Raw genomic sequence first — 9,719 nt, 5'->3', positions numbered from 1 at the left:
TCAGCCAAAAATTAAATAAAAATCATCTAAAATCCCAAAATATTATATAACATCAGTGGGTAAAAAGTTTTGTATCAAAATGTGGCCTGAAATGGGTTATATGCGAAAAGGGCCGTTTATGTAACTTAAGAACATAGTTTTGCGCTAATGGCCATAACTCAAAATCTGGACCACCAACTGATCCGAAATTTTTAGTGCAAGTTTATATATTAGAAATAAAGATTTCTATCCTTTCACTTTTCCAAAAATCACGTTTTATATCAAAAAGGGCAAAATAGTCAACTTTTAAGCATAATCGGAAACATGCAATTGAATCGGCTAAGTATAGACTCAACCAACAAAAATTCCAGAAAGTTTTACCAAAATAAAAAAAGGTCAAAAATGCTCTCCAATACAGATCTCAAACATGCATGTACGAATCCGAATCGATAGTCTACGAATTAGTCGTTTTACAAGACTTTCGGTTCCAATTCGTATCTATACCATAGATTGTCGAGTTGATCGTGGTAAAACACATTCTTATATTCATTATAAAGTGTAAGACCCAGCTTATAAAACCAGATTTATATACATAAAAACCTTGCATTAGATGTCAAAATATTGACTTAACAAAAACTTTCATCATTTTAATCCATCTAAGCACCACAAACTTGTACAATCTTTACAAAATCATAACCAAGACATTAACTACAATTGTTTACATGGTTTTTAAAACAAAAGGTTATATGCGGAAGCGTTTGCTAGAGTGTTCGGTTCGAGTTAACTAGCTTGATCTTCATCCTTCACTTGGTACCTGAAAGCTATCATGTTTAACAAGCATTAGTAGTGTTAACCATGGAAGTCACGAAATTGGATTAGATTCGAAAACTTATTCAAAACGAGAAATAAAGTTCATCAAACAGGGCTTCACCGTAATTTACGGTGTCACCGTAAATTACGGTGGCTCCTGAACATTTGGGGGTCTACCGTAACACAGTAGAGATCCACCGTAACAGAGTTGCAGGTCACCGTAAATTACAGTACCACCGTAATTTACGGTAGACTCTGCACATAACTCCCTTGTTAAATATGCAGGATTCTTGCTGATTCTTTATGTTACAAGACAGCATAGTTTCACATAAATCAATAGACGGCTGGGCTAGTTTTTCATGTATGTATTTCGGTCATCACATTCCTCAATTACAACTTAATTGGGCATGTAACGGGAGTTAACATTCACTCTAAATTGCAAGATTTCCATTTATTCTTTCGTACTACAATCATGCATTCTAACCAAAACGTAGCATCTATAATAAGAACAAGGTTTAAGAATTTATCTATGGTATTCACTACACGGCCTATGCTTCAAATGATATTCGCACAATACATTAAGTCATGCTTCGTGTTTATTTCCAGAACTTGTTTGACCCGTTTAGGTGCTGAAATTAGACACCTTACGGATGCTCAATTTTCATGCTTATAACTTGTTTTAAGGCAATAGCCGATTTCATGTTATAATGGAAATTCTCGGTACTCATGCTTTCCTTTCTTTCAAGCAACGCATAAAGCTAATAATAATTATAATGTGATGAAACAATAAAATTTCATACCTTTTAGAGCGCGTCTTTTCCTCGTGAATTCCCTCCGGCTTGTCCGCTAGATGAACCGGACTCCTTGCCTAGAAAATTCAGTTTTCATAACATGTTTAGAACTCCTTTTTATGACCATAATCACATAATCATGGACCATTATCAAATCTGCGTTTTTATTCAAAATTCACATTTAATTTCCCACTTAGGCATTTCTACAAACACCTAGCGGGTCGAATTTTCCCACCTTCATAAACAAGTTCATGACTTTATGATTTGCCATCAAATATCACCATAATAGAAATTTTTGCATACATTTAGCATCAATATCACTGGAATTACATCTTATAATGGACTTTATACTAGGATTACACTCGAAATCCCAATATTCATCATCAACATACAAAACCCATAACTTAACATCTATGGATTCATGGAATTTTCCTGAATTAAGGCATGATTTCACATATAGTTGTCTAGGTTTTAATCCTAGACACTATATCATCTTTAATCTAACTAATTACTATCATGCATCAACAAAATTTCAGATTTGCTAGATTCATGAGAATTTCAAGTAGTGAATTCTCACAAAATTTTACATACCTCTTAACCCTCTCGCGATGAGGAACACGATTCTAAGCTCGGATTTTGTTTTGGTTAGGATTTGAGCCTTCAATTTGCAAGAAATGGTGATGTTAGGGTTTTGGAACAATGGGGGTCGCCCCTTGCCTTGCTTCTGTCGACCAGACACACTAATTTGGTGTGTTTGGTTTAATTTTGTTACAATTAACAATTTACTTTTGATTCTTGGCAAGATTAGTCCCTTAGTTACCATTTCTTTTTAAATACAAGGGTTTTAACTAAGTGTAAGTTATTTTCAAGACTTGTAAACTTTAACTAGGTTAAAGTTTCTACATGTTTATTTCTTGTTTATGAAATCCTTATATTCTTATATAAAGATTTATATTTTCGGGGTGTTACAAGTCCACCCCCCTTAAAAAGGGTTTCGTCCCCGAAACCGAATTACGTACCAAATAATGTCGGGTGTAGACGTCGCATTTCCTCTTCGGATTCCCATGTAGTGTCTGACCCTTTTCTGTGCTCCCACTTGACCTTGACTTGGGTTATCACTTTGTTCCTCAAACTTTTCTCCTTACGATCTAAAATCGCAATTGGTTTTACTGCATAGTTGAGGCTGTTATCCACTTCGATATCGTCGTAGTGGATGTGAGCAGTTTCGTCGGCCAAACATTTTCGAAGATGTGATACGTGGAAAGTGCTATGAATTCCACTCAATTCTTCAGGTAATTCAAGTCGATAAGCTACCTTACCAACCCGTTCAATGATTCTAAATGGCCCAATGAATCTCGGGCTTAATTTTCCCCTTTTTCGGAATCTAATAATACCCTTCCATGGGGAAACCTTTAGCATGACCATATCGCCAACCTGAAACTCGATTGGCCTATTTCTTTTGTCTGCGTATGCTTTTTGTCGGTCTTGAGCCGCTTTCAAATGTGTCCGAACTATATCAATTTTCGCATTTGTAGCTCGGATTACATCAGTTTGTGGATGATAAGCAGTGCTAAGGAACAATTTAGTTCCCATCTGTTCTTGGAATTCATGCCAGAATTTCGAGGTGAACCGAGTATCTCTGTCTGATACAATGGATATCGGTACCCCATGCCTTGCTATGATTTCATTGGTGTATACCTCCGACATTTTCTCAGATGTATAAGTTTCACGAATCGGAATAAAGTGGGCGCTTTTAGTTAACCTATCCACGATCACCCAAATAGCATCAAAACCACGACTTGTTTTAGGTAGTTTAGTCAATAGGTCCATCGTGATTTGCTCCCATTTCCAAACCGGAATTTCTAACGGTTGGAGTTTACCATACGGCTTTTGGTGTTCCGCCTTGACTTGCAGGCATGTCAAGCATTTTTCCACGTATTTCACAGTGTCTCGCTTCATTCCGGGCCACCAATAGTTTTGCTTCAAGTCATGATACATTTTGGTCGCCCCCGGGTGAATGGAATAACGGGATTTATGAGCTTCATCTAGCAGAAGCTTCTTAACACCACATGTGTTAGGAACCCAGATTCTATTAAAACGAGTTCTTAGGCCGTGACTGCCCACTTCAAGGTCTTTAACTTGACCAATTATTCTTTCCTTTTTCCAGTTTTCCGTCTTTACAGCTTCATCTTGTGCTTCTCGAATTCGTTCTAGTAAACTTGAAGTCACAACCAGTTGCATTGATCGTACCCGTATCGGGGCATAATCTGTTTTGCGACTCAGCGCATCGGCAACTACATTGGCCTTACCGGGGTGGTAATGTATTTCGCAGTCATAGTCCTTGACGGTTTCTAACCACCGCCTTTGCCGCATGTTTAATTCCTTCTGGTCGAAGAAATATTTCAAGCTTTTATGGTCGGTAAAGATTGTAAACTTTACTCCGTACAAGTAATGTCTCCATATCTTTAAGGCAAACACCACCGCCGCCAATTCTAAGTCGTGAACCGGATATTTATTTTCATGAATCTTCAATTGCCTCGAGGCGTAGGCGATAACCTTACCTCGTTGCATTAACACACATCCGAGCCCCAATTGAGAAGCGTCCGAGTAAACCACCATGTCTTCAGTCCCTTCCGGTAAGGTCAGTACCGGAGCGTGGGTCAACTTTTCCTTGAGTGTTTGGAAAGCTTCCTCTTGTTTAATGCCCCACACAAACTTTTCCTCCTTACGAGTTAGTTTGGTCAAGGGTAAGGCAATTTTGGAGAAATCCTGTATGAATCTCCGATAATATCCCGCAAGCCCTAGAAAGCTTCGGATTTCCGAGGGATTTCTTGGAGGGTTCCATTTCGTCACAGCTTCTATCTTTGACGGATCTACTAGTACTCCATCAGCACTAATAAGATGCCCAAGAAACTGTACTTCTCGTAACCAGAAAGCACACTTCGCGAATTTTGCATATAGCTTCTCTCGTCTAAGTGTGTCTAATATTTCCCACAAATGACACACGTGCTCGGCTTCACTCTTTGAATATACCAGAATGTCGTCGATAAATACAATTACCGACTTATCTAGCATGGGTTTGCAAACCCGGTTCATGAGGTCCATGAAAGCCGCAGGCGCATTGGTCAATCCGAAAGGCATTACAAGGAATTCATAATGCCCGTACCTCGTACGGAAAGCCGTTTTGGGTACGTCCTCCTCCTTGACTTTCAATTGGTGATAACCGGATCGGAGATCAATTTTGGAAAACCAACTTGCTCCTTGCAGTTGGTCGAATAAATCGTCAATTCTTGGAAGTGGGTATCGATTCTTCACCGTGAGTTTGTTTAACTCCCGGTAATCGATACACATGCGCATACTGCCATCTTTCTTTTTCACGAATAAGACTGGTGCGCCCCACGGTGACACACTCGGTCGGATAAATCCCTTGTCAAGAAATTCCTGGATTTGAGACATCAATTCTTATAACTCCGACGGTGCAAGTCGGTATGGCGCCTTGGCCACGGGTTTCGCGCCCGGAATCAACTCGATTCCGAACTCTACCTCCCGTTCTGGCGGTATCCCCGGTAGTTCTTCCGGAAACACGTCTTCATAATCTCGCACGACTGGTACATCCCCAATTTTGAGGAGTTCCTTTTCCGTTTCGCTCGCATATACCATAAAGGCCTTGCATCCATGTTTCATGAGTTTGCGAGCTTCTAGCGTTGAGCATATCACCGGGTTACCTCCCTTTTCTCCATATATTGTAACTTGCTTTCCGCTAGGGGAAGTTAGTTTTATTTCCTTTCGGAAACAAACCACTTTTGCGTGGTAACGGGATAGCCAATCCATTCCCACTACCACTTGGAATTCTCCCATCGACATCGGGATCAAGTCTATTGCATATTCCTCGTCATTAATATTCATCGTGCAGTTTTGACATACATCACAGACAATAAAGCTTTTATTATTACCTATCTCTACCTCTAAAGGCATAGGTAATTTTGTTAGAACAAATGAGGGGTGTCGAATAAATCCATATGAAACAAAGGATTTATTCGCACCGGTATCAAATAACACACGTGCGGGAATTGAATTTATAGTGAATATACCTGAGACCACGTCAGGTTCGACCTTTGCTTCAGCAGCGGTCAATTGAAAGGATCTTGCTTTGGCTTTTGCGGCTTCACCTTTTGAGTCTTGCCCTTCTTTCTTTCCCGCCAATTCTGGGCACTCCGATCTTTTATGACCCGTTCGGTAACAGTTGTAACAAACGGTCACTTTTTCCGGGCATGATATAGCCATATGTCCCGTTTTTCGACATATAGGACAAGGCTTATCTTTGAAGCGACATTCACCCTTATGATTCTTGCCGCAGATTTTGCAACTTGGTGTACCGCCCTTTGCATCTGATTTCTTTGACGTTTCATTTGTTCTTTCTTTCTTGGTAGGGCTTGGATTTATATCCTGTGCCCTTCGTTCACCCCGCTCTATACTCTTCTTCAACTCAATCTCCCTTTCCCGAGCAGCATTGACAATCTCGGTAAGGGTCTCATACTTTGAAGGGGTTATGAACTCCCTGTATTCAGCGCTCAGCATATTATGGTAGTAATAGACTTTTTGTTCTTCGTTCGTGATCAGATCGTCACAGAACTTCATTTTGTCCATAAACACCCCCGTGATCTTGTCTATGGATTCACCCTTATGTCTGAGTTGCATGAACTCTTCCTTGATCTTGTTTATAACCGCTTTGGGGCTATGGTGTTTAAGAAACGGCGTCTTAAACTCCTCCCACGTCATGGCCTTAGCCGCTTCGTTTCCAATCTCCTTCTTTTTGTTATCCCACCAATCCTTCGCTTGACCTCTTAACTGACCCGTGCCATAAGCTACGTAGTCATTTTCATCACAATGTGTTCTCTCGAACACTCCCTCGATATCGCCTATCCATCGCTGACACACGATTGGATCAACTTCCCCATTATAGATAGGCGGTTTACAAGCTATGAATTCCTTGTATGAACAAGGTTTTCGTTCCCCGGATTTTTCCTTTGCTAGATTTGAATTATCTTCTAGCTTCTTGATTCTTTCTTCAACCACTGATAAAACCGTATTTTGGATTTTATCAATGAAGTTCGATAAGCTGTTTTCGATCGCCTTTCCAACTTCTTCGGCAATCACTATTCTCATCTGTTCGGTGACTCTTGGCACCGCATCACCGTCACCTCCGCTTGCCATCTTTGATACTGAAATGTTTACATATATTGTTAAACATTTCATTGTAATACATGTTTTACTTGTTTTGATTTGATCAAGTTCGCAACTTGACTCAATCATTCTTGTCTCATGCTTTTCTCGTGTTTGAGTGTGCTTACACACTCTTGATTCTATTATTCTTGTTTCATGCTTTTCTTGTGTTTGAGTGTGTTTATACACTCTTTTCCATGTATATTCTTTTGTGAATTATTTCTATACTTCTAAATTTCACTTAAGCAATAACTCTTACCGGATGTTGATCAAGCTTGAACCGAACACTTATTGGCAACCTTAAGCTCTGATTACCAACTTGTAAGACCCAGCTTATAAAACCAGATTTATATACATAAAAACCTTGCATTAGATGTCAAAATATTGACTTAACAAAAACTTTCATCATTTTAATCCATCTAAGCACCACAAACTTGTACAATCTTTACAAAATCATAACCAAGACATTAACTACAATTGTTTACATGGTTTTTAAAACAAAAGGTTATATGCGGAAGCGTTTGCTAGAGTGTTCGGTTCGAGTTAACTAGCTTGATCTTCATCCTTCACTTGGTACCTGAAAGCTATCATGTTTAACAAGCATTAGTAGTGTTAACCATGGAAGTCACGAAATTGGATTAGATTCGAAAACTTATTCAAAACGAGAAATAAAGTTCATCAAACAGGGCTTCACCGTAATTTACGGTGTCACCGTAAATTACGGTGGCTCCTGAACATTTGGGGGTCTACCGTAACACAGTAGAGATCCACCGTAACAGAGTTGCAGGTCACCGTAAATTACGGTACCACCGTAATTTACGGTAGACTCTGCACATAACTCCCTTGTTAAATATGCAGGATTCTTGCTGATTCTTTATGTTACAAGACAGCATAGTTTCACATAAATCAATAGACGGCTGGGCTAGTTTTTCATGTATGTATTTCGGTCATCACATTCCTCAATTACAACTTAATTGGGCATGTAACGGGAGTTAACATTCACTCTAAATTGCAAGATTTCCATTTATTCTTTCGTACTACAATCATGCATTCTAACCAAAACGTCGCATCTATAATAAGAACAAGGTTTAAGAATTTATCTATGGTATTCACTACACGGCCTATGCTTCAAATGATATTCGCACAATACATTAAGTCATGCTTCGTGTTTATTTCCAGAACTTGTTTGACCCGTTTAGGTGCTGAAATTAGACACCTTACGGATGCTCAATTTTCATGCTTATAACTTGTTTTAAGGCAATAGCCGATTTCATGTTATAATGGAAATTCTCGGTACTCATGCTTTCCTTTCTTTCAAGCAACGCATAAAGCTAATAATAATTATAATGTGATGAAACAATAAAATTTCATACCTTTTAGAGCGCGTCTTTTCCTCGTGAATTCCCTCCGGCTTGTCGCTAGATGAACCGGACTCCTTGCCTAGAAAATTCAGTTTTCATAACATGTTTAGAACTCCTTTTTATGACCATAATCACATAATCATGGACCATTATCAAATCTGCGTTTTTATTCAAAATTCACATTTAATTTCCCACTTAGGCATTTCTACAAACACCTAGCGGGTCGAATTTTCCCACCTTCATAAACAAGTTCATGACTTTATGATTTGCCATCAAATATCACCATAATAGAAATTTTTGCATACATTTAGCATCAATATCACTGGAATTACATCTTATAATGGACTTTATACTAGGATTACACTCGAAATCCCAATATTCATCATCAACATACAAAACCCATAACTTAACATCTATGGATTCATGGAATTTTCCTGAATTAAGGCATGATTTCACATATAGTTGTCTAGGTTTTAATCCTAGACACTATATCATCTTTAATCTAACTAATTACTATCATGCATCAACAAAATTTCAGATTTGCTAGATTCATGAGAATTTCAAGTAGTGAATTCTCACAAAATTTTACATACCTCTTAACCCTCTCGTGATGAGGAACACGATTCTAAGCTCGGATTTTGTTTTGGTTAGGATTTGAGCCTTCAATTTGCAAGAAATGGTGATGTTAGGGTTTTGGAACAATGGGGGTCGCCCCTTGCCTTGCTTCTGTCGACCAGACACACTAATTTGGTGTGTTTGGTTTAATTTTGTTACAATTAACAATTTACTTTTGATTCTTGGCAAGATTAGTCCCTTAGTTACCATTTCTTTTTAAATACAAGGGTTTTAACTAAGTGTAAGTTATTTTCAAGACTTGTAAACTTTAACTAGGTTAAAGTTTCTACATGTTTATTTCTTGTTTATGAAATCCTTATATTCTTATATAAAGATTTATATTTTCGGGGTGAAACTCGTTTAATCAGAAAGTAAAAGTATATGAACAATCAGTTTGACTTTTACTAATAATCGATGCAAGAACGAATTAGAGATTGAATTAGAAGCTTACAAAGGTCCTATGGAAGCTTAGTTAACACTAGGAATCGGCCTTGATGCTCAGATTAGCTCCAGAAGTCTGCCTTGAAGGTTCTTGCAAATGAGAGCTTCTTGATCACAAAGGGAATGCCAAGAAAATGAGCTTTGATTTGCTTTAAAGCTGAATTCAGAGGCTTGGGAGTAGCACACTGTTGTCCTAGCCATGCAAGACATTTAATTGGAGCAAAAGGAGGTGCCATGAGCTGTTTACAACTTGAAATTCGGACTTAATTTGCAATTTTCACGAATTTTTGGTACTGGGGGTCTCACGCGGCCCGCTTGGGTCAGTCCAGGCGGGTCGCCTGACCTGCTGATCAGCCAACAACTTTCAAACATTGACAGCTTTGGTCCCTGAACTTGTACGCGATGTTTCGGCTACTTTTCTCGACCCGTAAACCCCCAAACTTGGTTTTTAAGAACCTTGGGACATTTACCTACATGGTAATATCCTCGTATAACTTTG

General features: G+C 38.7%; 2 long non-coding RNA genes across 2 annotated transcripts; both read right to left on the bottom strand.

Annotated features, from left to right (window-relative positions):
- Positions 1-660: 660 nt before the first annotated feature.
- On the bottom strand, positions 661-1,631 carry LOC110918631. The gene is made up of 2 exons (XR_002581465.2): positions 1,590-1,631; positions 661-800 (listed from the first exon to the last, which is right to left on the bottom strand). It is a non-coding gene; the product is annotated as an uncharacterized LOC110918631 (long non-coding RNA).
- A 5,616-nt stretch (positions 1,632-7,247) lies between these two features.
- LOC110915068 lies at positions 7,248-8,218 on the bottom strand. The gene is made up of 2 exons (XR_002578736.2): positions 8,177-8,218; positions 7,248-7,387 (listed from the first exon to the last, which is right to left on the bottom strand). It is a non-coding gene; the product is annotated as an uncharacterized LOC110915068 (long non-coding RNA).
- Positions 8,219-9,719: the final 1,501 nt, after the last annotated feature.

This window comes from Helianthus annuus, chromosome 6, assembly GCF_002127325.2.
Source record: "Helianthus annuus cultivar XRQ/B chromosome 6, HanXRQr2.0-SUNRISE, whole genome shotgun sequence".
Taxonomy (NCBI): Eukaryota; Viridiplantae; Streptophyta; class Magnoliopsida; order Asterales; family Asteraceae; genus Helianthus; species Helianthus annuus.
Note: the sequence above shows the minus strand (reverse complement) of the source record. Positions and strands in the feature narration are given on the sequence as shown.